The sequence below is a fragment of the Cupressus sempervirens genome, chromosome 3, assembly GCF_028749045.1.
Source record: "Cupressus sempervirens isolate cs-2001-9-10 chromosome 3, ASM2874904v1, whole genome shotgun sequence".
Classification (NCBI taxonomy): Eukaryota; Viridiplantae; Streptophyta; class Pinopsida; order Cupressales; family Cupressaceae; genus Cupressus; species Cupressus sempervirens.
The window spans coordinates 207,640,484-207,664,499 of NC_143120.1; positions in this window are offsets into that span (position 1 = coordinate 207,640,484).

Sequence of the window (24,016 nt, forward strand, 5' to 3'; positions counted from 1 at the left end):
AGGATGTCCATCCTTTCCACAAAAATTGTAGGTCTCAACTAATTTCTTCATAGTCTTGGAGGGAGACTTAGTAGACTTCAAAGAAGATTTTCCCTTGGAAGGATTAACTAGAGGTTCATAATCAATTTTTGGTGTATCTTTCTTTGGTTTGGCTTTCTGTTTTGGTTTCCACTAAGAAGATTGAGTAACCAATCCTTGGCTAGAAGAGCCAGAAGCATCCTCCTGTTGGATCTTTACCTATTCCCATGTCAACTGATCACAAAATGTATCAAAAGAAGGCATTTGATGTCTATTATCCAAGGAATCCATAGTAGAGTAGAAAGTGGAAGAAAAGATCTGATACTGTCCTCACAACTTTAAGAGTATCAAAAAAATACACTCATGTTCTGTTTTGTTTTTCCCACATCCCTACAAAACTGAATGTAGAGATTTGAACTTCATTAAGAAGTCCTCAATGGTGGGAAAGTTGGCAGGTGTCAAAGAAGTCAACTCTACATCAAGATGTAGTGCCTAAAACTCATTCACTATGCCAAACAAGTTGTGAAACTTGGTCCAAATAGCCCAAGGAGTGGTCAAACCATCTAGATGAAATATGAGACTATTAGAGATTTTTAGTGCAATCAAGCCCATGGCTTCATTCATTTTGTTTTTGTGCCGAAGAACCTCAAAAGGGTGCTGTTGGATAGGTTGATTCTCATCTAGACATGACCATAAGCTGCGTGACATAAGAAGTCAAGTCATGTGTGCTTTCCAATTGTGGTAATTGTGTGGTGTTAGCCAGGCTATAGAGGGCCCAACATTGAGAGAAGAAGATAGAAGTAGAAGGGTCGATTCTAATTTAAATTGTAGAAAGGAAAATGCTCCCCCCCACAACATATAAATATATCTCTCGTAAACCAATGAAACAAGTATGAAAAGCACAAAAAATGAGAAGAAAACTTAGATGCCAGATGCAGAGAGGGAGGAAATTGAAGCCTATACTTTAATGCCAAAAATGGAAACTTAAATGACCCTGTCATAAAATGAAACTAGCATCATCATCTCTAGCTTGAAATCTACTTTTTGATGTTTCTTTTAGATCAAAAAAAGACTTCTGTGTGCTCAACCTATGACCAAACAATGTACTGCTCCTCCAAAGAATGAGCTCTTTGGAAAATTACAGACATTGAAAAAAATTTGTGACAAAAAAAATCTGATTGCTGAAAAAATTTTGGTTGCTGAAAAGGTGATGTTAGCAGACCATAAAATGACATCAACACTTCCAAATAAAATCTTGTTGGAAATAAAATTTGGTGATCGGATAGTGATGTTACCCATCAACAAGTTGAAGTCACCCAGTTGGAAAATGACATTAGTGGTCGATGGTCATTGCTAGGTGGCAGGATGGTAGTGGTGGTGGTTGTTGAGTGGTGCAACAGTAGTGGCAATGATAGGTGCATAGTGTGTCTGTAGCAGGTGGGGACAGGCTGATCCATGATGGTGCACCGAGGGAGGTGGGGCTTTGGTTGGGCCTAGGCGGCTCACCACCAAGGTGGCATACTGGGTGGAGCCCCCAAAAAAGTGTTTTAAAGCATTTTAATTTTATTTTTGAATCTGTACAACCCTCGAGAGGCCATTTTTTTTTTTAGAGTCTACTGTGGTTGAAATCAATTTTTTTTATATGAATGTTGACTATACTAGACCTTTTGAACATGATGGCATCATTCATTTTTACACGAAGTGCACCAAAAAAGGTGCCTCCTCCAGATTGAAGAGAAAAAACTATGAATAGATGGGTTTTCCATCTTCAAATCATGACTTCAAGATCTCTAGACCAGGTAGCAAAAAGGAAGCTTTGATACCATGTAGAAGTTTTGAAAACCAACTACACAATTCATTGAGAACACCTGTATGCAAATAACTTGTTACTAAGAGAAAACCAAAGAGGGAAAAAGTGCAAGTTTAGAAATCTCAACAGAGTGAGAGAAAAATGTACTCCAAGATCATGAAAAAGAAATTACAAGAGTTCAAACTTAAAGGTGAACGAAACCCTAAAAATAAAATAAAACTAGGTTGCACAATATAATTAATATAAAATATTATTTATATGCACCTACAAGATAACTTAAGTAAACTAGAGTAATAGAAAACTTAATTAATTAAATCAAGACAATCTAATTAATAAACATAAGTAAATAATTAATATAACAATGATCTCATTGTAAATCCAAGAGTCACTCTAAAGAGAGACATCTACCTTTGGTTTGGCTTTGTGGAGGAACATAGTTTTTTTTTTTTTTTTTGGCATAGTTATGATCTTGTTGAGCTACAATTAATTTGACTGATAGAGAACCTAAGAGTGATAAAGCAGGTGAAAAATACTTCATATAAATTTGATTCTCTTATTATATGTATATTATTCTATGTAAAAAATTCATTTTCCACTGTTGGAGATGTAGTATGGGATAGAAAGAGACCAGTCACTTAGAAGATAAATGAGTTCATCAATCAGATAGGAGATAATTTTGAGACCATAATGGATGGTTATTTTGAGGATTTCAAGCCGAAAATAAAGAATAGGTTTAGAATCCCTAAGTTAGTCATAGACTAATATTATGATCACATATTTTTTTATAGCATGAATTTTGATGATATACCATTGGGGGAGTATCCTATGCATTGCTAGAACACTTAGGAGATTGTTAACATGATTTTCATGTTGCATTCATGACTATGTTTATCATTGATGTTAACATATCATTATTTCTGTGAAAACTAATAAAGTGACATATAGAGAACAAGGTTTTACATACTATGTATTGATGATAAGGTCAAGAATAGTTAAGGATGTGTTATACACTATATCTAGATGACATGGATAAGTTTGCATAGAGAGAGTTGAAGACATGCAGAAGATATGCTTGATTCACGTAAGAAAGTAAGCAGACATAGTACCTGCTAAGTGGTTTTTGATGATTGATTTGTATCTCCTTACTAAGATAGAATCATGATATGTATAGTTAGATAGTGACAATAGATAGCTTGATGATGATGTAAGCAAGTGTGCAAGGTCTAAGGTTGCATGTGTGGAAAGTTGTAAAGACAATGAGCCGACAGTGATTTGTAATTATTAAAAGATGTACTATTTTGTAATATCTTAATGTGGTCCTATTATAATTAATTGGGAAAGCCTCAGGGCCAAATCAAGAAATTATTTTGAGGATAAGGTATAAAGGAAGGTTGTTTTACTTTTGATGTAATGTGAATTTGAGAAGTGTAGTATGAAATTTATGAAGTGATATGTGAAATATTTGGTAAATACAGGCAAGTGACCTAAAGGATTATTGGATGCAAAGTTGGCCATCTGGTATCGAGATTAGAAGAGAATAATTCTGATTAGAGGATAGAGAAGGAGCTATACATTTTTATTATTGTAAAAGGAATAACACAGAGACCAGTTGGACAATGAGTTTGGTGGCCTTGCCCTAAAGATATTTGGATAGTGGGTGTGTTATAACTCCTAATAGGGTTGGCACAAATCCTAATGGGGTTGCAATCTCCTAACGGAGATTCAAAGTCTTCTAATAGGGGTTGAGATGTAATGAATGCATTTCATTGGCTCCTAAGAGAGTCCATCCTCTAACAAGGAATATTTATGTTAGTAAATCATTTTGTGGATACCATCCCTATTGGGGTTTCCCTTTGATCAAAGGTTCTCTAGTTAACATATCTAGTGTTATTATGTATGAGTATCTTGTTATGGTTGATGATTATATTGTTCACATATTTAAGGACTAATAAGGTAGATAAATATTTTAATAGTTGGATAACTAAGTCACCCTTCCCCCTTGCACTCATCTTGGTGGAATTTACTTTCTAATAATTAGTATTAGAGCATCAGGTCCTTGAAGAAAAAGCTTAAAAAATTTGGGAGATCAACGAGGGGTCACTTAAGAAAATAAAGTCCTAGATTTGATGGAGTTAACTATGCTATCTAGAAGGAAAAAATGAAGACTCATTTTCTATGTATGGGTCTAGGATATTGGCTGATGACAAAGAATGAAATGAAAATTTTGGAAGAAAGAAAACTTGAGGAATGTAGTAAAGATGAAAGAGATTTGTTTATGTGTAATATGCTTGTCAGAGAAGCATTATTGTTAGCTCTTCCTGAGAATGAATATAGTCAAGTAAAATCTTTAGAGACATCCCATTAAATTTGGATAACCTTAGCATCTACTTTTGATAGTGATAAGCATGCTAAAAGAGTTAGACTAGAGAATTGAATATGTTTGTTTCAAGATGCTAAAATGATGGAAGATGAATGTGTGAGAAGCTATATTAGTATAATATCAAATATTTTTGTAGGAATTAAATCTTTTTAAAGATCTAAAGATGAAGGTGAGATTATATGGAAGATCTTGAAGACATTGATACTACCATTCAGATAGATAGTGCAGATGATTGAGCAAGTGATACCTTGTACTAAATTTTTTACCAGAGAGACTTTACTTGGAAGATTAGAAGCAAAATAAGTGAGCTTGAAGCAATTTGAAGAAGTGTCCATAGTTGAAACAATCTTTAGTGCATTAATTTTTTGTCCTTCTTTGTCAAGAAGTGCAAGCACTAGTGGAGACTATGCTAGAAGTACAAGATCTAAATTTGAGAAGGATAAAAGAATTTAAGAAGGAATTTCTCTACTTGTAAAAAGAGAACTAGATAGAAAGAGAATTTTTATATGTTGGACTTGCAAATCTAGTCATTATGCTTCTAAGTGTCCTAAAAGAGAGAAAAAGTATAATAATAATTTCAAGCCTAGAAGACCTAGAGATTGTTTGTATGCAAATGAAGATGAGGAGTTTGAGGAAAGAGTTCAGAGTGAAAGTGATGATGAATTAGGATTTGTGGCTATAAAATAAGAAAATCCTGAAAAAAGAAATTAGAGAAGAAAAATCCCTAGTTTTACAAGTTGAAAAGAAATATAATTGGATTATAGACAGTGGATGTTCACATCATATGACTAGAGATATGAATAAGTTTGTTATGTTTAGAATTCATGATAGGGGCATTGTGAGAGTTGGTAACAATGCAAATTTTCACATCATAGGAATATTATCTATTACTATTGATGAAAAGACTAACACTAATGAAGTTTATTTTGTTGATGGATTAAAATATAACTTGTTGAGTGTTGGGCAGTTGGTTTATAAAGATTATCAGTTGCAATTTATAGAGAAGGCTTGCATTATCAAGGATAAATATGGTAAGTTTATTATAGTAGGTACAAGATCTAGAGGTAATGTGTTTACTATATCCTAAAGAGATGACTTATTTGGTTGCAAAGGTGTATAAAAATCATCTATGAAATTGAAGGTTTTGTCACATAAACTTTGATAATATTGTGAAGGCTAGCAATACATTTGCATGGAATATTTTTGGATTCAATTGGGTTACTATTTTTTGCATAAACATTTCATATCACGCTGTTTGATCCATAATCAAGATGAAGAAAGGTAGAGTACATTTATTGTTAGAGATTTACCTAGAATCATGAATCCTACTAATTGTGTTTGCAAATAATGTATTATGACTAAGCAAAAGAAGGTTTTCTACCACAAAAAAAATTGGAAATTGTTCATACAGATTTGAGTGGTCCTACTAGAACAAGAGGATTCTATGGTGAAAGGTACTTTATGATTTTTTTCATGATTAAACTAGAATGATGTGGGTAGTATTTCTCAAAGAAAAGTCTGAAGCATTTGAAAATTTGAAGTTGTTCAAGAATAGAGTTGAGAATGAATTCGGTGTAGAGATAAAATGTTTAAGATCAGATAGAGATGGAGAGTTTACCTCTAGAGAGTTTAACATATTTTGTGAAGAAAATGATATTAAAAGATAGCTATCAACACCCAACACTCTTGAGTAAAATGGGATTGCAAAAAGAAGGAACATGTCAGTGATATAAATAACAAGAGTAATGATATTCAAGAATGATGTATCCAAGACATTTTAGAGGGAAGTAGTCAAAATAATAGTATAAACCATGAAAATAGTACATATTAGAAAAGGTACAAACAAAATTCCTTATGAATTATGGTTTGGACATGCACCATTAGTAAAGTATTTCAAAATCTTTGACAATAAGTATTACATAAAGACAAATGATGATACTAATAAGTTTGATGCAAGAAGTGATGAAGGTATATTCCTTGATTATTCATTGAAAAGAAAAGCTTATAGATGTTTTAATCATAGAATTAAGACAATTGTTCAATTATCAAATGTGAAAGTGGATGAAAAGATTGGATTTAAAGAGAGAATGCTAGATTATATATATTTCTAATGAAGAAGAAGATAATCCTAAACTTGTTAGAGAGAATATTGAAGTTTTCTTTGAGACTAATAATTAATTTTAGAATGATGCTCAAATTATTGAACAAAGAGAAGAAAAAAGATCATAACAAAGAGAAGAAGTGAGAGTTTAAATAACAACTCCCACACCAAACATGAATTTGACAAAGAATCACCCTACTAATCAGATCATTGGAAGTAAATACAAAGGACTGATGACAAGAAATAGAATACATGAGAAGTTATGTTTGATTTCTCAAGTTGAACCAAAGAGTGCAAATGAGGCATGCAAGGATGATCATTGGATTCAAGTAATGTAGGAAGAGTTAGATTAGGTTGAGAAGAATGAGACAAGGGAATTGGTTTCTAGGCTTAAAGACAAAAATGTAATAGGAACAAAATGGGTATTCAAAAATAAGATAAATGAAGAAGGTGAAGTTGTAAGGAATAAATCAAGATTGGTATGCAAAAGATATTCACAACAAGAACATATAGATTATGAAGAGACATTTTCTCATGTTTCCAAAATGGAAGCAATAAGAATGTTCTTGGCTTATGAAACAAATAATAAGTTTAAAGTGGATCAACTGGATGCAAAGTCAACATTTCTAAATAGAGAACTTGAAAAAGAATTCTACACTGAGCAACCTAAAGAATTTCCTTTGACAAAAGAAAGGGATATGGTATGCAGATTGAAGAAAAAACTATATGGTCTAAAGCAAGCACCTAGAACCTTATGTGGAAGGCTAGACAAATATTTGGCAAAACTAGGAGGTTCTAAAGGTGTGACACACAATAAATTATATTTGAAAATAATTGAGAATGGATTGTTGATCATTGTAATATTTGTTGATCACATAATATATGGAGGTAATGATGAAATAAGTCATAAATTTGCATATGAAATGAAGAGTGAGTTTGTGATGCCTACCCTTAGTTTGGTTTTATCTTTCTCATAGGCTTCTAGGAGTAAGCCTAAGTCTAGGGGGAGTGGATGTAATGCCTAGCCCTACTTCACTTTTTTGTTGTATTTTTGAATTCTTTTAAGTCAATTTTTTAATTTTGTTTTATGTTTAGTAGTGTTGGGTTATTGGAACTAATTAAATGTTACTTTATATTCAGTTGATATATATATATATATATATATATATATATATATATATATATATATATATATATATATATATATATATATATATATATATATATATATATATATATATATATATATATATATATATATATATATATATATATATATATATATATATATATATATATATATATATATATATATATATATATCGAGTTAGTTATTTAAGTTATCTCATGATTATTTTGATGATGATATATATGTCTATTTAATGACTTTCAATTATTTAATGATGTTAGATAGATGAACTATTTATATGCATTTCTATGGATACTTACCCCATAATTGCATGTGTAGGGTGTGCATGTATGTTTTCTTTATGTGTGACATTCTTGATGTGGTTGAGGAAGGGAGTTGTAGTCACCCACTACTCAGGATCTACACGATGCACTACTTCCCACCATTGCCTATTCAGTTTAGAATATATGTGTTTGTACATGCATGAATTTTATGTAGATTATAGGTATTGGGTATCAACTTTCCTAAATTACCAAGATGAGCATACCCTATCATAGTATTTAAATGGTATAAAAGGGGAGATAATTCTTAAGTCCAAATCCTAACCTAAGCCAATTGTTCTAGAAAGTAAGACAAGTATCTGAGTTAGTTTCACCTTTCTAAATTTGTCAAATGACATGAATTCATGACTTTGATCTTGGAGTTTGATTTTATTCTTTGTCTTTAGTTGAGTTGTCATATTTGGTTTCGTGGGACTATTGTGAATTTCAGTTATAATTAAATCAAATCAAAAGATAATTTAATGATTTAATTTAATAGAATTTAATAAAGAAATGTAGTATTTAATTATATTTAATTAATTAAATAGAAGAATTAAATTAGAGATTTTATCAAAGTTTTATGTTTGATGTATTTATATTATATTAATTTAATAATAATTTATTTAAAAGTTTTATTTTAATAATAAACTCTAAATAATATTATTAGTTGAATTGATAAATATATTACTAAAGCGTCTTATGATTTAATAAGAGAGAGAAAACATAATTTAATAAAGTTTATTTTAATTAAATTGCATAAAGCTTATGCATGAAGTTAAAATATAATAAATTAATTAAAGAGAGAAAGCAAATAAATTTAGTAAAGATATTTTATAATTAATTATCTAAAAGAATTGTGAATGAAAAGGTAAAAGGTAACAAAGTAATAAACAATAATTGATTAGCAACTTCCCTCTCATGATTGCACAATCAGAGCCCCAAATTAGGAGAGAACTCTTTATCATAGATCTAGAGCTCATTTTGCAATTACACAGGTTTTGGAGGAGCAATTTCGAAAAAGGAAGTTTTCAGAGAAAGGGGATTGTTTTGTGTGCTACGTGCAATTGTTGTTTTAACATAAGATCTAGGTAGGATCTCATGGTTTATTTGTATAGTGGTTTTTCATCCTTCAATTTTTTGTCTTCTCCTTGTCTATTGTGTTTCTATTTTTAAAATTCTTATGTGTTGAAACTCTTGTTTTCATATTTATTATTCTTTGTTTTCGAAGACATCTGTGAATGAATGTCATTCTTTTGAAATCATTGTTTGTTAATTTAGAATTGAAACCTTCGTTTGATGAATTGGGTCATTTTTATTGGAATTGTTAAGATCGGAAAAGTTTCTATTTTTAGTAGATTTCTATTTTAGGAAAGGTTGTATTTTTAGTAAGTTTCTATTTCAAAAAACTTTATATTTTTAGAAGGTTTCTATTTTGGGAAAATATCTATTTTTAGAAAGTTTCTATTTCAGGAAAGGCTCTATTTTTAGTAGGTTTCTATTTTAGGAAAGTCTCTATTTTAGTAGGTTTCTTTTTTGAGATTTTTTTCCAAAGTTTAATTAATTCAAAATTATTATTGTAATAATTGATAATTATTATTATTAATAATTTTAATAAGTATTTTTAAAATTTGATTATTTAAAAAATTGATTCATTACTTTATTATTTAAATATAATTCTAAAGTAAATTAAAAATCAAAGAAATTAATTGGGAGAATTAATGGTTGTCTTTAGTAAACTTGGGTTGTGCTTGATGGTTCGATTTTATATGAAAATAATTTATATTGCTAGGGAAATTTTCTTATTCGAAAATCTTAGTAATTAACATACTTTAAAAAGATGAAAACTATGATGTGTGTGTTCATTGAACTCTTATGTTTTGATAACGAATTGAACTATGAAACAATGTTTAAACAACTTTATATGATTTTTTGAATTGTCTAGAGTTCTAGTGAACCTAGAAACCTTAGTAAATCTGGTAACTAGAGAAATGAAAACTAAAACCCTATTTGAGATTGCAAACTTTATAAATTGTAATATTTGAAAAATGAAAATGAAAACTTGAAACCTTTAATGAAAATTAAGCCATTGTGTTTTCAAAATGTAATGAATTGAGAAAATGACTTTTATATGTGCTCTTTTTATGATGTGTGATTTTACTGTTAGGTGTTAGGTTGGCTTAGTACTTTGACCAAATCAAGATGATTACCAAAGGCTTAGGAGTTCTATTTTGTGATGTCATGATGATGTCTTGATCACAATATTTTATACTCAACCATGGTAATGTGTCTTGTATGCTCTATGAGGTGTTTTGATCTATTCATTGTTATTGCTTTCTAGTGTTCTTGTGTGAAACTGAGGTGAATGGTGTGACCTATCTGATATAATCTTTTAGTCTTCAATCAATTATATTTGGATTGTTTTTTAGTTGCTTGTTTAGGACTAAGGTGTTTGTATGTTTTATTCTTGGTGATGTTACGTTATGACATGGATTGGTTTATGCTTGATTTTGATATCAGTCCTATTAAGATGATCATATTGGTGGAATCCGTGATTTTGATTAGTGTTTTTCAGTACTTGTTAGTTGCTTGTTTAAGAACTAATGTATGGTATGTGGTATTTTGTGATCTTTTTACTTTACTGAGCTTAGGGTAGGTTATATGTATGACATGTTGGGAAGTGGCTTGCAATGGAGGCCGAGGCCCTAAAGAGGCTGACAGGTAACCCATTGTAAGTTATTTAATAAGTGATAACATTTCATTAAATGGTTTTAAAATGAATTAATAAGAGTAATTATTTTCCTCACCCATGCCTCGAGTGCTAGTACTGGCTAGGATGGGAATAGAGAGGATGCTTGGTTGTGACTTGCTTCGTTAGTATGCCTTGTTAGTATGAAAAGATACTAGTGCATCATAGAGTCACTAAGGGGCTAGAGGATTAAAATACTAGCCAGGTAACCTTAGAGTTGGTTCATGCAATGACATTTGCCCACATGCATAATAGATTCCCTACGTGTCTATGTTTCCTTTGGGTTTAGTTGATATTTGTGTCTTGGTACCCTTCGAGATAGTTTTCTTTTAGGTGATTCCTTGAACCTAGATGTTGGTTTTGACTTTTGAGTTTGTTATCCTGTTTCAGACTTGAGACTATCTCCTCAGCACAGTGGGATTGGGCCTTTTTGGGTTCCACAAGGTTGGGTGGTAGTGACTTTTCTTATACAATTGAAATATGACCATTGGATGCCATTACTAGATGTCTTTGTGATGCAGGAGCATCTTGCATGGGAAAATAAAAAAAAATTGGACGAGAGAGAAAGTGACAAAAATTAGAGGAAAAATAATAAAAAAATAAAAAAAAGTGAAAAAGGAGGAAAAAAAGGAATTTTTATTTTTGAGGTGCATAGGTGGCGTAAATAGAAAAAATAAATAAAAATGGTTGTCATTCCATTTATTGAGGTGTGCAGGTCGAAGTCTAGAAGTTTGTGGACATTTCCTTAAATCATGCATTTAATATTTGTTGGGCCACATGGTGGTGCTTAGTTGTATTTGGGTGGGAATTAAATATTTGATGTAATGTAGTTGCATTTACCTTTTATCCCACATTGGTTGTGTTTGTAACATCATAGGTGGGAAGTGCCTATTTAAGCAAGGCATATGAGCATTTGTAACAAAGCTTCAAGGTGTGATCTCTTCTTAGTAGAAGCTTAGAGAGGAGGAAGCTAAAGGGTGAGTTTTCTTGAGTCTGTGCACAAAGCACCGAATGTGAGGCAATTTACAATAGGATTGTGATGGAGTTGTGAGTGTGTGGATAGAGCACCAAGTGTGAGACAATCTATACTTAGATCTTGGATAAAGTTGGAGAAGAGATAGTGATTACGGTTTAGAAACAAGGAGGTTGCTTGGTGGCTTGCAAGCACAAGTTGAGATCTTGGAGGTTTCTACTAGAATGTGGATCTAGACTAGCTATTGTTTGGATTAGATCTTGAGGGATCTTGCAAAATTGTTACTATAATTGCTATTGTATTTGGCCATAATCAGGAAGGCCTTATAGCTCGACACATTGTATGCAATCAGTTATATCTATGAATAAATTTTTGTAGTTTGGATTTTAATCTTGCATTATTGTTTTTATTCCACTGTATGGTTATTTGTTGGGGGCTAGGACATCTCCTTTGTGGCGATTCTCCTACCTTGTACTACATCAGTTTGTGCATATGTTCCTTTCTATATGTTTCTATATTTCTATGATAGATGGTTATAACTATTGTATTATATTTGATTTTATAGATCTTACAAGATGATGTAATCTATTTCATGATGTATATTATTTCAGCCTTTCATACCCTGTGACCTGTATAGTGGATGATTGTGCATTCTATTTATTGCCAAGTGGCATCATATATAATTGCATTTTATTTAAGTGGAATTTGTGCTTGTAGTTATTCTTTAATGTGGATGTGTTATATATTAGTTTTACTATTAATAAAACTTAAATGTGATTCAAAATCATGGGACCTTGAAGAGTTGTAACCTATTTATGTGTTGTTGATGTATGAGTGTATGTTAATTGGTTCTACTATTCTATAACTGTTGTGGTATCTTTATCTTTAAAAAAAATGTTTTTCAAACTTAGTAAAACTTTAGGTTAACTTCTTTTGGTCACATGGTGGGGCATTATAGAGTTTGAGATGAGTATGATTGGTGAGATGAATTTTTTCTTGGGTTTACAACTTGCACAAAATAATGATGATATTTTCTTATCACAAGATAAGTATTTGAAAGACTTGTTGAAAATATCTAGCTTAGAAATTTGTAAGCCTATTGATAAACCTATGATAACTGGTCACAAGTTATCTAGAAAAGACGAGATACCTACAATTAAGAAAAAGAAGTATAATATATGATTGGAGGTTTACAATATCTGAATCACACCAGACCAAATATAGAAAATATAGTTAAGATAGTAGCAAGATTTCAAGCTAATCCTAAAGAATCACATTATGAAACAATAAAGAGGATATTCAGATATCTAAAGTCATATCTAAATTTGGATTATGGTAGATCAAGTAATTTCACTTTTTTTGGAATGAGTTAATGTGAAACAAGATACTAAGAGGGGGGTAGGGGGGGTTTGTAAATCAAGATCTCATACTTTTGACTTCAAAACCAATTTAATGAATTCACTCCTAATTCATCACATATAATAGATATACCATTAAAACTATAATGTTGAAACATAAATGAAGTACACTACATCCATGAAATATTTTAACACATAACACAATGATTTGGTAATCCATAAACACTTCAATGTGAAGGTAAAACTAGGGTGGGGATGAAACCGACAAATCTTCACTATTGCAACAATAAAGTTAACCTATTAGGGTTACAATATTTGATCATAAGATATGATCTACGCTGTGAGGGGTATACCCTATTAAAATATTTAGAGATTATTAGGTCCCACCTTGTTAAAGGATTTTACACTAGCAATGAAGTAAGGACTTTGTTTGGAGGCTTACAAAGGTATGTTAAAACCACTCTATTAAGAGATTTACCTAGTCTCAATTAACAATAATTGATTCAATAATTGATCCTTAGTTTTCTTTGTAAGATAATCTTGGGTCTCCTCTTTGCTATATCTCCAAACTGATCTCCTGATCTGATAACTCTATTCAACCCTCCACTGCTATGATTTCTCTCCATTTGATCTTCTTTCAAACTTATTCTTCTCTTCTTTACATGTGCATACACAACCATTCCTTCCTCCATACTCCTAATAAAGTACACATCTCTCTCCTCTCTCTCATTTGACATACAATTCTAGGATTAGAATCCTCCTTAAGTATATGTTCTATGAAGGTTCTAGATCTTGATTGATGACTTACAGTTCATCATCTTTTTCCATTTCTATCTCATTTTGTAATTGGTTGAATTGCACACCTTGGGATCATTACCTTCTAAAATTATGCATAATAACCTTCTTAGCTGGCTCTACAAATATTAAATGTCATATAAAAGTCAACCAAAATGGTTTACGTATGTGTTTGTGCCATTACAAACTTATATGTCAAAATTAAACTACTCGACACTTAAATTCTATAACACTCGGTCATGTAGAATTCTTTATGCTATCACTCAACTTCTATATATCCGCTTTCTCAAAAATCAATGACTTTTCAATGTGCTCGGTCTCAAATATATTTCTCAATGCATACATGTGCTCGGTCTCAACTAAATACTTGACAATCACTATCCTTCTTGGTATAAGCTTGATATGCTCAACCTTTACTAGATAACACAGTCTTAGTGATGACCATGTAATCTTTCCTAGTAAATGACTAAGACCATGTAATCTTTCCTAGTAAATGACTAAGTGTTTGGATACTAATAGAAAACATAGGCTTAGAGATTAAAAACTTTGTGTGCAAATACTAATGCAGATGGGGTAGGTAGTATGGATAACAAAAAAAGCACTAGTGGTGGAATATTTTCCCTTGGAGGAAGATTGGTTTCTTGGCTAAGAAAGAAACAAGATTGTATTTCATGAAGTACAATAGAAGCAAAGTATGTAGTACCAAAAAACAATTGTAATCAGATCACGTGGATGAAGCAGATGCTAAAGGACACTAGAATAGATTTTTCAAAATTTATTATCATACATTGTGATAACACAAGTGTAGTGAGTATGTATAAGAATCATGTGTTTCCTTCTAAGATGAAGAATAAATCTATTAAGTATCATGTTTTGAGAAAGTTGCAAAGAAATATATTAGATTGGAGTATGTAAGTACAAAAGAGAAGATTGTAGATATCTTTATGAATCTTTTACCTAAATATACATTTGAATCTTTGAGAGATGTTCTTGGGGTTATGCCTATGCCTACTTCTAAGTAGATGATATAGAGATTGCATTCGTGTAGTAGTATAGAGCACTATTGTTTGACTAGACCAAATTCTACTACTTCATGTATGTGGGAGTATCTATGATGAGAAGAGTCATCAAGAACTCTTGATAGTTGGTTTAGAATAATGTCTTTGGACACTTGAGCTAATTGGAGACTTTAATAAAATGATTGACATAATGAATCCTTTGTCATTGATGTTAATGAGGAAGAGATTTCATGAAAAATATCCTCTAGCACAATGGGGGAGAAAGAGTACATGAGTTCATCTTCTGGTAATATGTGGGAGATGTATGGGGGAGAATTGTTATAATGGGTGGGAGTGATTGATTGAAAAGGGATAAGTTGTGAAAAATTAATTTTCATCCATGTAAGTTTCTCCTAAAAGTTAGAGTCTTAACAACTGATGTCAATCCTAAGAAAGAGGAAGCATAGATAGAACAATATTCAAGTGGATTTTAGATTTGATTAATGAAGAGGATTTGAAAAGAAGAGAACAACAACAACATAGTTTGATTTGGTATTCTTGGAACTTAGATGTTTTTCATCTATGTTTTCATGAATGTTAAAGGGAGATATTGTTAGCATGAATGCTGATGATATTCCATTTGGAGAGTATCCTAAGTATTGCTAGAACACTTGGGAGACTATTAGCATGATTGTCATGTTGCATTCACGACTATATTTTTCATTGATGTCAATATAACATTATTTCTATGAAAATTGACATAGTGACCAAAAGAGAATGAGGTCATACATACTATGTATTGATGATAAGGTCAAGCACAATTAAGGATATGTTCTACATTGTATCTTGATAAAGAATAAGTGCACATATAGAGAGTCAAAGACATGCATAAGACATGCTTGATTTATATAAGACAATAAGTAGTTAGAGTACTTTAAAAATGGTTTCAGATGATTGATTTGAATCTCCTTACTAAGATAAAATCATGATAAAAATAGTTAGACACTGATAGAAAACAACCTAATGATGATGTCAGTGAGTGTGCAAGGTTTGAGGTTGCACATGTTGAAAGTTGTAAAGACTGTGAGATGATAGTGATTTGTAATTACAAATAAGATGTGATGTTTTATAATATCTTAACGTGGACCTATTATAATTAATTAGGAAATCCTCTAGGCTGAGTTAAGGAATTATTTTTAGGATAAGGTATCATGGAATCTTATTTTACTTTTGATGAAATATATATTTGAGAAGTGTAGTATTAAATTTGTGAAGTGCTATACAAAGTATTTGGTAAATATGAGTAAGTGATCCAAGGGATTATTGGATATGAAGTTGGTGATTTGGTATTGAGATCATAAGAGGATAAGTCTAGAAAGAGGATAGAGAAGGAACTATAAATTTCTATTATTATACAAGGAATAATATAGAGACCAATTGGACAGTGATTTGATGGTCTTGCCCCTAAAGCTATTTGGATAACAAGTCCATCTACCTTCTGCAATTCCTAATAGGGTTGGAATCTCCTAATAGGGATTCAAAGTCTCCTAACAAGGACTAATATATACTAAATATATTTTATTGGCTCCTAATAGAGTCAATCCTTGAACAAGGAACATCTATATTAGTACATTATTTTCTGGGTACCATCCCCATCAAGATTTTCCCTTTGATCAAGGGTTTTCCTAGTTAACATATTTGGTGTTATTGTGTATGAGTATCTTGTTATGGCTAATAATTATATTATTCGCATATTTAAGGGTTAATAAGATAGATAATTTTTTAATAGCAGGATAACTAACTCACCCCCCTCTCAGCTATCTTTGTGGATTTTGATTTCTAACATTTTTCATGTTGATACTGATCACGCATATGTTTAGGCTATAATTCTTAGAGTGGCATGGGTAAGAACTGTACATTAAGAGATACATATTGATGAAGTTTTAGTTGGTGTTACAACACTTTTATCTAAAGAGATAGACAAGAACTCTAAATCCTTCATCACATATGAGACAACTAAGATTAAAATGTTGTTGCAAACAAAGGTTACCAAAATGGTCTAAAAAAGAAAGAAAATAATTGAATATTTAGAAGGTAAACTTAGTGAAGCACCACTGTAGATAATTGAGGGTAAATGAGAAGACCTTAGTAGTGAGGATGAAGAAGCTCATGAAGGTAAAGGTAATGAGCTACTCATTTATGAGCTAAAGGAGACTAAAGGTAAGGATGTTTCAAGGTTAATCCAAAGGTGAAGGAAATATTGAAGAAGGTGGCTACCAAATCTAGAACCACACCACAAAGGATCACAAGAAAAATATCCAAGGAAAAAAGTCCAATAGCTTTTTGAGCCATTAAAGAAAGGAGTTGCAAAGATCACAAGGCTAATTAAAGGAAAAAGTCCTAGGAATAGGACATCAGATACATTAGGGGCCAAGAAAAGACAACAAAAGAAGAAGACAAAGAGACAGTTGATAGTAAATCTTGATAATGATGAGGATGTGGAAGAACATATAGAGTCTTATGACTTAAGTTAGTTCTAGATTGTTCCAAAAAAAGAGCCTCTTGATATTGACAAGGTATGTGAAAGCTTGATAAGTTCAATAGGTTTAACAGGATTTAAATATACAAAATATGAAACCTTGGACAAGTCTGATAAATAAAAGTTAGAATAGGTTGCTATTGATGTGGTGGTAAATTTCAAGTATACTGCAATTGAATTAGGTTAGGGATTACCCGAAGAATTGTAAAATAAGATAGATGTTAAGTTGAAATAGGAATTAACCATAGATAAAAATATGAGAGAGGATACTTTATCCCAAGTTGTGCTTGATTTAGGCAAACATCACATGTCAATAGTCATGAAGGATTATACTAATATGTTTGTGCCAAAGAGAAGGGCATATAAGAATTTGAACAATAAAATTAAAGAAGTTATACATGAGAGTAAGAGAGCATGGAATAAATTTTTTGGTCTTATTCCTACAGATGAGGATAAGGAAGATAAGGAAGAGAAGGATGTAGGATAAATAGAACTGGACAAAAAATACAACATTTATGATGATATTGAGAATTAGTAGAAAAAATTCATAAGATGACATAGGGAAGAAAGAAGTAAGCTAGACTAGTCACTATAGAGGATGAAAATCCAAAAAATACAGTGCCAAATGTGACTACTACTCAACAAGAGGTAGAGAAGACTAGGTTGACCGAGCAAGAGAAGAAGGAGAAAACTACTAAATCAATAAAAAAAGTATTGATGGAAAATAATTGTGTGATCATGCAAATCAAAGAGTATTCTAATATTGGTGAGAAACAAAAATATCAATAGGTAATAGTTAATATAATCGATACATCTACAGTTACTATTGATTCTAATGTTCAACTTCTAGGAGAGGAAAAAGGTGATGTTGTTATTGTCGACCAATAGAGTGTGGAAATAAATGAAGGAAGAGATTAGATAGATGTTTCTACTAAGGGAAATCAAGATGAGAATAAGGAGCAAGAGATCCAATATATACAATCAGAGAAAGCTACTATTGGCAACGAAAGGCCAAATGTCCCATGACCTTAGATTAAGGGGACAAAGGAGATAGTTAAGCCAAGTTCAACTATTGAACTCACATCAACCGAGGAGAAGAAACCAATACAAGTTCCAAAGGGTGTTCCAAAGGGTGCCAGGGTCATTCAAAGACCTATTTTAAAGCTCCAAACTTAAAGTTTTCAATTATACATACCAAGCTCTAGTATTCTTGATTCAAAGAAGAAGAGGATTTAGAAAAAAGATGGTGAAGTTAATGGGAAAGCTAGTGACATTAAATGAAGTTATTGTGATTCTTAATTGGGACACTAATAACTTAACATGTGAGAAGATGAAAACCTTGCAAGATATTTTGGCAAGGAAAAGAAGACAAGAAGAGCCAAAGAGAGAACAACAATAGAAAAAAGTATTGCATGACATTAAAGATATTTTGCTAGAAAATGTTGATGGGGAAAATATTAATGAGAAAGCACCTATTATAGCCCATCTAGTATAGATTTTAGAGAAGATAAATGATTCATACATTGATGCAATGGATTGCAAGGAAATTTAAAAGGAAAGTTATGGAGAAAGTCTTTACAAATTTTTTATTGAAACAAGTTAATCTTTCAAACCTTGCAAATACTTTGGAATAAGTTGTTAAGAATGTTCATTCTTTATATAAAAAGTTATGTGATGTAACATATTTTACTAAGGAAAGTTAGGAGACCATAGATAAGATACAAGAAAACTTATAATATACATTAAATATATTGAGCATGGACATAAGTAAAAGTCATTTCATTTTAATAAGTTGACATTTTCCTAAGAAATATTGGTTGAGTTGATGGTTGTAGATGGAAAAATAAGAGCTAAGCTTATCTACAATCAAACAATATTGATACCTCACTTGTAGGTGATGAAGAGAGAGCTACAATCAACAAAGGAGGTCATGCAAAGAGACCCAAATCTCTTTACTATTGATATTTTGGTAGATATAGCAACTACACTAGAAATTAAAATTTCAGATTTGGAATCTGTAAGGAAAAGTTGGGATAATTCTCTAGACATGCTATTGTAGATTTAAAAATAATTTTTGGATAATTATGGTTTGACCCCTATGCCCTAGAAGCCATAAGTGACAAAAATAAGGGGGAAATTTACTAGAAAATAGGGGGGAAATGAATTGATCAAAGGGAGTTTAACAAATGCAAATTTTAAGTTTTGAATACAGTTTTGTATATACTGAGTTAAGGTATGAATTATATTATAAGGGGGAGCACTTGTGTTTAAATTTTCTAATGAATAGTTTTTAATCATGAAAAAGTGTTTTTTCCACTAATGTCAAAGGGGGAGATTGTTTATCCCTAAGTAACATTGTTTGTTAGTGTCAAACACTTAGTTATTCACAAGGAAGGATTATTTGGTCATCATTGTGACAAAGTCATTCTATATATGTCTAGCTTAGTATTAGAGATTTGTATATATTTCAAGTTATGTACTGAGTAGTAGTTACTACCGAGTGAGATAATGGTTGTCGAGTACTCTAGTGATATTAGATGTGAGGCCTCGCCTCGACCCATCGTAGCATAGTGATACATTACTATTATTTTGATATTCACGACTCGAGATGTTGAGACATTATCTGATGATTAGAACATACTTTATTATTCATGTTGTGTGATGTTACTTTCAGATATATTTGATGATTGTCATTTAATGTTTCATGTATATATATTTTGATGAAACCAGTAAATGTAGGATTGAGACTTTGATTTAAGAGATTTTAAATGATTAAGAATTAAGTAGGATGAATAAACCCTTATTGATGTATGTTTTAATTTATGTGAATTTTTGATATGTATACATTTATGTACATGTGATTTTACGGGACTACTGATTTGTGCAATGAGTGTGCAGATATTTAGCCGAGAAACCCTACGGAGGAACATAACTGATCTCTTTGTGCTAATTTTGAAAACCTTGTTGTTCGTAATTCACGTATTCTATTGTGAGATATATGAATGTATCTTCTTTGTTCAGTGAATGTTAATGTTCATAATTATGTTCTTTTAGTGTCGCTTGACACTCGTAAATCGTTATGTGCTTCAGTGTGCTATTTAGGGTTAGTTGTTTAACCTTTGGACCCAAGTTGGTTTAGTTGGTGTCAGTTTGCTAATTGGGTTCTTTATCGAGGTTAGTCATCCCTTAATCTGGATTAGTGTCTAATCTACAATGTTAGAGTAGTTAGATGGTCCTATTTTATTCCTAAATTTGCTTGGCTCTAAACCTTTTTCCTAAGGCTTAAAACTTGATATAATTATACCCAAAGGGTATGGGTATGGGTTAGGGGTCTTTTCCAACCCCTAAGCCCCTTTTATTGACTTTTGAGGTCACTCAAAAAGTCTCCTTTTTCCTTTGTGCGAAAATTGACCATGGTTATCTTGAGTTACTTCACCTCATCTCCACTTAGGGTTAAATCATAGTGTAGGTTGAGTTAGGAGTTTCTAAAATTGCAAGTGGGTGGGGGTAGTTATTGAGCCCTTGGGTGGTTGAGTTGGAGGCCTATTTAGAGCCCCTTCTTGGACTTGTGGAGGTTGTTACCCAATCTCTACATTTAGAGAGGAGTTTTAAAGATTGAAGGAAGGAAGTGGAAACTCTACTCAAACTTGTTCTTTGCCATTACCTCTTTGTGAAGGCAGGAAATTTTCATCTCCCTTATTCAGTTTTCATGTTTTGTTTCATGCTCATGCTACTTTGTTGTTGTTTAAATGTTTGTATGTTTGTGGGTATGTTGGGAAGATTTGAAAACCATTTTATTTTGGTTGTTTTCCTTTCATGTTTATGTTTGCAATTTTGAGATTTTTTTGCATTGGTGTTTTGGTATTACTCACCCTTGGAGAGGGTAGAAGTGACCAATTTTGGGAAAGGTATGTTTAGTTGGACTTCAACTAGTGTAGAGTCTCTTCTCAGGATGAGAGGAGGGAGAAAGGGTAGGGTGTTATGGGCCCCTACCCATCAGCACAAACCTGGTATGAGTATGACATGTTTAAATGACAGAACAAAAGTTCTTGGTTAATAGCCCCGATTGGGCATTTGATTTGGTGTTGTGCTTGACTTATCCTATTGGAAGAATCCACCTTTCCCTAGTGTTGATTCATTGTAGATCTTGTTGTGAAAACCTTGTATAAATATGCATGTTTTGAATTGTTCTTGGTCATGCTGTTGGTCACCTGATCAGATTATGTTCCCTCCATGGTTCTAGAAATGAGTTGCAGAAAACATTATAAATCCCTTGATTAGGGTCATGAAAAAATTTGATTAAATTGTTGAAATTTGGGATTGAGATCCCATTGTAAATTGTATTTTTAAACCTTGTTGTAATTGGCAACGAAGCCGGGTTTTCTTCCTGATTCTTTCCTAGCTGAGCCTTTGAATCAGGTTTGCCAATAAAATTGGTGTTGAGTATAATTGCTTGTCATGTGATTTAATTTGTAAACTTTATTTTGGATGGATGCACATCAAAATAAGATGGAAATGGTGTTGATTTAATTAGGCAAATTTCAAGTTTACTTCTATGTTGGAAAAAAAATTTATATCATGGATGCAGACTCAGTTGGATTGAGCAAATTTTCAAGTTCTTTATATGTTCCTTATATGTTCAAATGATAACTATGTTCAGGAAAGGAATTAACGTCTATGGTTGTTTCATTGCAATGCAAGTTACATAGGAGTTCATATTAAATATGGTGTTAATATACCTTAAACTATTGTATCAATGTTTAAAGCCTTTCAAAAAATATACACCTTAAAAAAAATATTGCTTGCCTTGTAAATTCTATACTTAGAATAATTTAAAAAAAAAATATATATACACCCCCAGGAGTAAAATTGCTCACTGGAAATTATATGGGAGGCCTTTTAAATTTTGAAAGGAAGCAATAGAGAATATTCTCTTAAATATCCTTTTCATTTAAATTTTGTGATTAAAACAAAATCAAGTTAGGCATAATATACTTGATAAATTTACAATGAAATTCAAAAAAAATATATACTTAACATAATATCTAAAAAGAAATCTACTTTTCTACCTATAAAACTTTAATACATCAATGCTTTACCTTCTATAGTGGACGTCAGTTGTGGAAGGAGGAATTAAAAATGATTTAAGTTTTTATGATAGTCATATATCATCATCATAGATGATGTCACCGCACTCCTTTCTACCTCCAACTTGGGCACAGGTCATCACGTGGGGATGGGGTTGATTTGAAAGTAAAAAAGAAAAAAACATTAAAAACATTCTTTAACCCCTTTGTTGTGCGCCCAACTTTGGGGCTTTTATTGGAGGAGGGGACAACCACTGACGCAGGGTCAGTGCGCCCAACCCTTGGAAAGCGCAGGTCTTGGGTAGAGGGGGGGGGGGGGTGACGTGGCAGCTAGAGGGTGTAGGAGTAGTTTAGAGTATAGGTAGTTAGTATGTTAAAAGATTTAGTTAGCTTGATTTCATTGTTTTATTTTGTGGTTAGTTTTAATTAGTTTAAGTTTATTTGATTGTAAGTATTTTAAATTTGGGTTAGTATAATTAAGAAATATGTTAAATTCTTAGCTTCAATTTTATTAATGATTTAATAAATTTCCTTATTAAAATTAGTATGTTTTAAAATTTATTGGTAGATAGTGATGTTAGAATTTAGATTTAGTTTTAATTTTGTTTAAGTCTTAAAGTTTTAATTTTATTGTTTTATTGTTATTTGTTAAAATTATGAAATGTTATAAGTTCCTTCTTAGTTAGTGGGCGTTAGATTTGGTTAGTTGTTAGTAAATGAATTTTAAATTTAGTAAAATTAGAGAGTAAATGTTTATGATAAGTTAGTCGAAATGTTTTAAGTTAATAAATTTTAGATATTTATATATTCAGCTTTAATATACTCAATGGTGTTAAAGTAATTTTCTTTATCGATTAGTTTGTCAATCAATAATTAACTACAAGATTTTTAGTAAATTTTGTTTAGATAATTACAATTAATCTAAACCCGAATACATTTACATTGTTGATTGAATAGTTGTTTTATATTGTTGTAATATAATCAAATAACATATCTTTGATCGATATTCATCTTATATCAAAAGTTTCAATATCTTAACGATGTAATCATCCTCATGTTTATAATCTTAAGACGTAATGTAGAGAACCAACACTTAAAATGTTATCTCAAAGCACTTTATTTAATAATTATAATTTTAAAAAAAATATTTGTGTGTTTTTGCCTTTGTAGTTTGGGCATGACATTTTGGTATCAGAGCTTGTGTTTCAACACTAGGAACCTTTAACCATTGTGCTTCCTAAACTTAACTCAAACTTTTAATTGTGTAGATGCTACCTCTTACTCATAGCCGACGAGGCAGAGGTCGTAGGGCTAGGGGTGGTAGAGCGAGACAAGAGGATGGACCACCTCCACCTCCACCTCCACCACCACCGAACCCAAACTAGGACATTATAGATGCTATTCAAACTTTGATCGGTGTAGTTCAACAGAGAGTAGTACCTATAGTTCAGCCAGTTCAATAGATTCCAGTAGTGGAAGCAGAGGGACTCAGAGGAGGCAGGCCCAGAGTCAGAAAGAGGACTAGGAGTCCCCCATCGAGGTAGTTAGAGGTTCAGGGTGAACATGAGGAAGAGTCCATACACTAGAGAGGACCCCCATTTGATAGAACTCCTAGACATGTAGGAGATGATATTAGGGAATTCATTCGACTTGGGCCACCACTATTTACTGGTTCTACTGAGGGTTCAGTAGCAAAGGCATGGTTACAGAGCCTACAGCGGTGCTTTCGGTTATGCCTTTATGGGAGTAATCTAAAAGCATG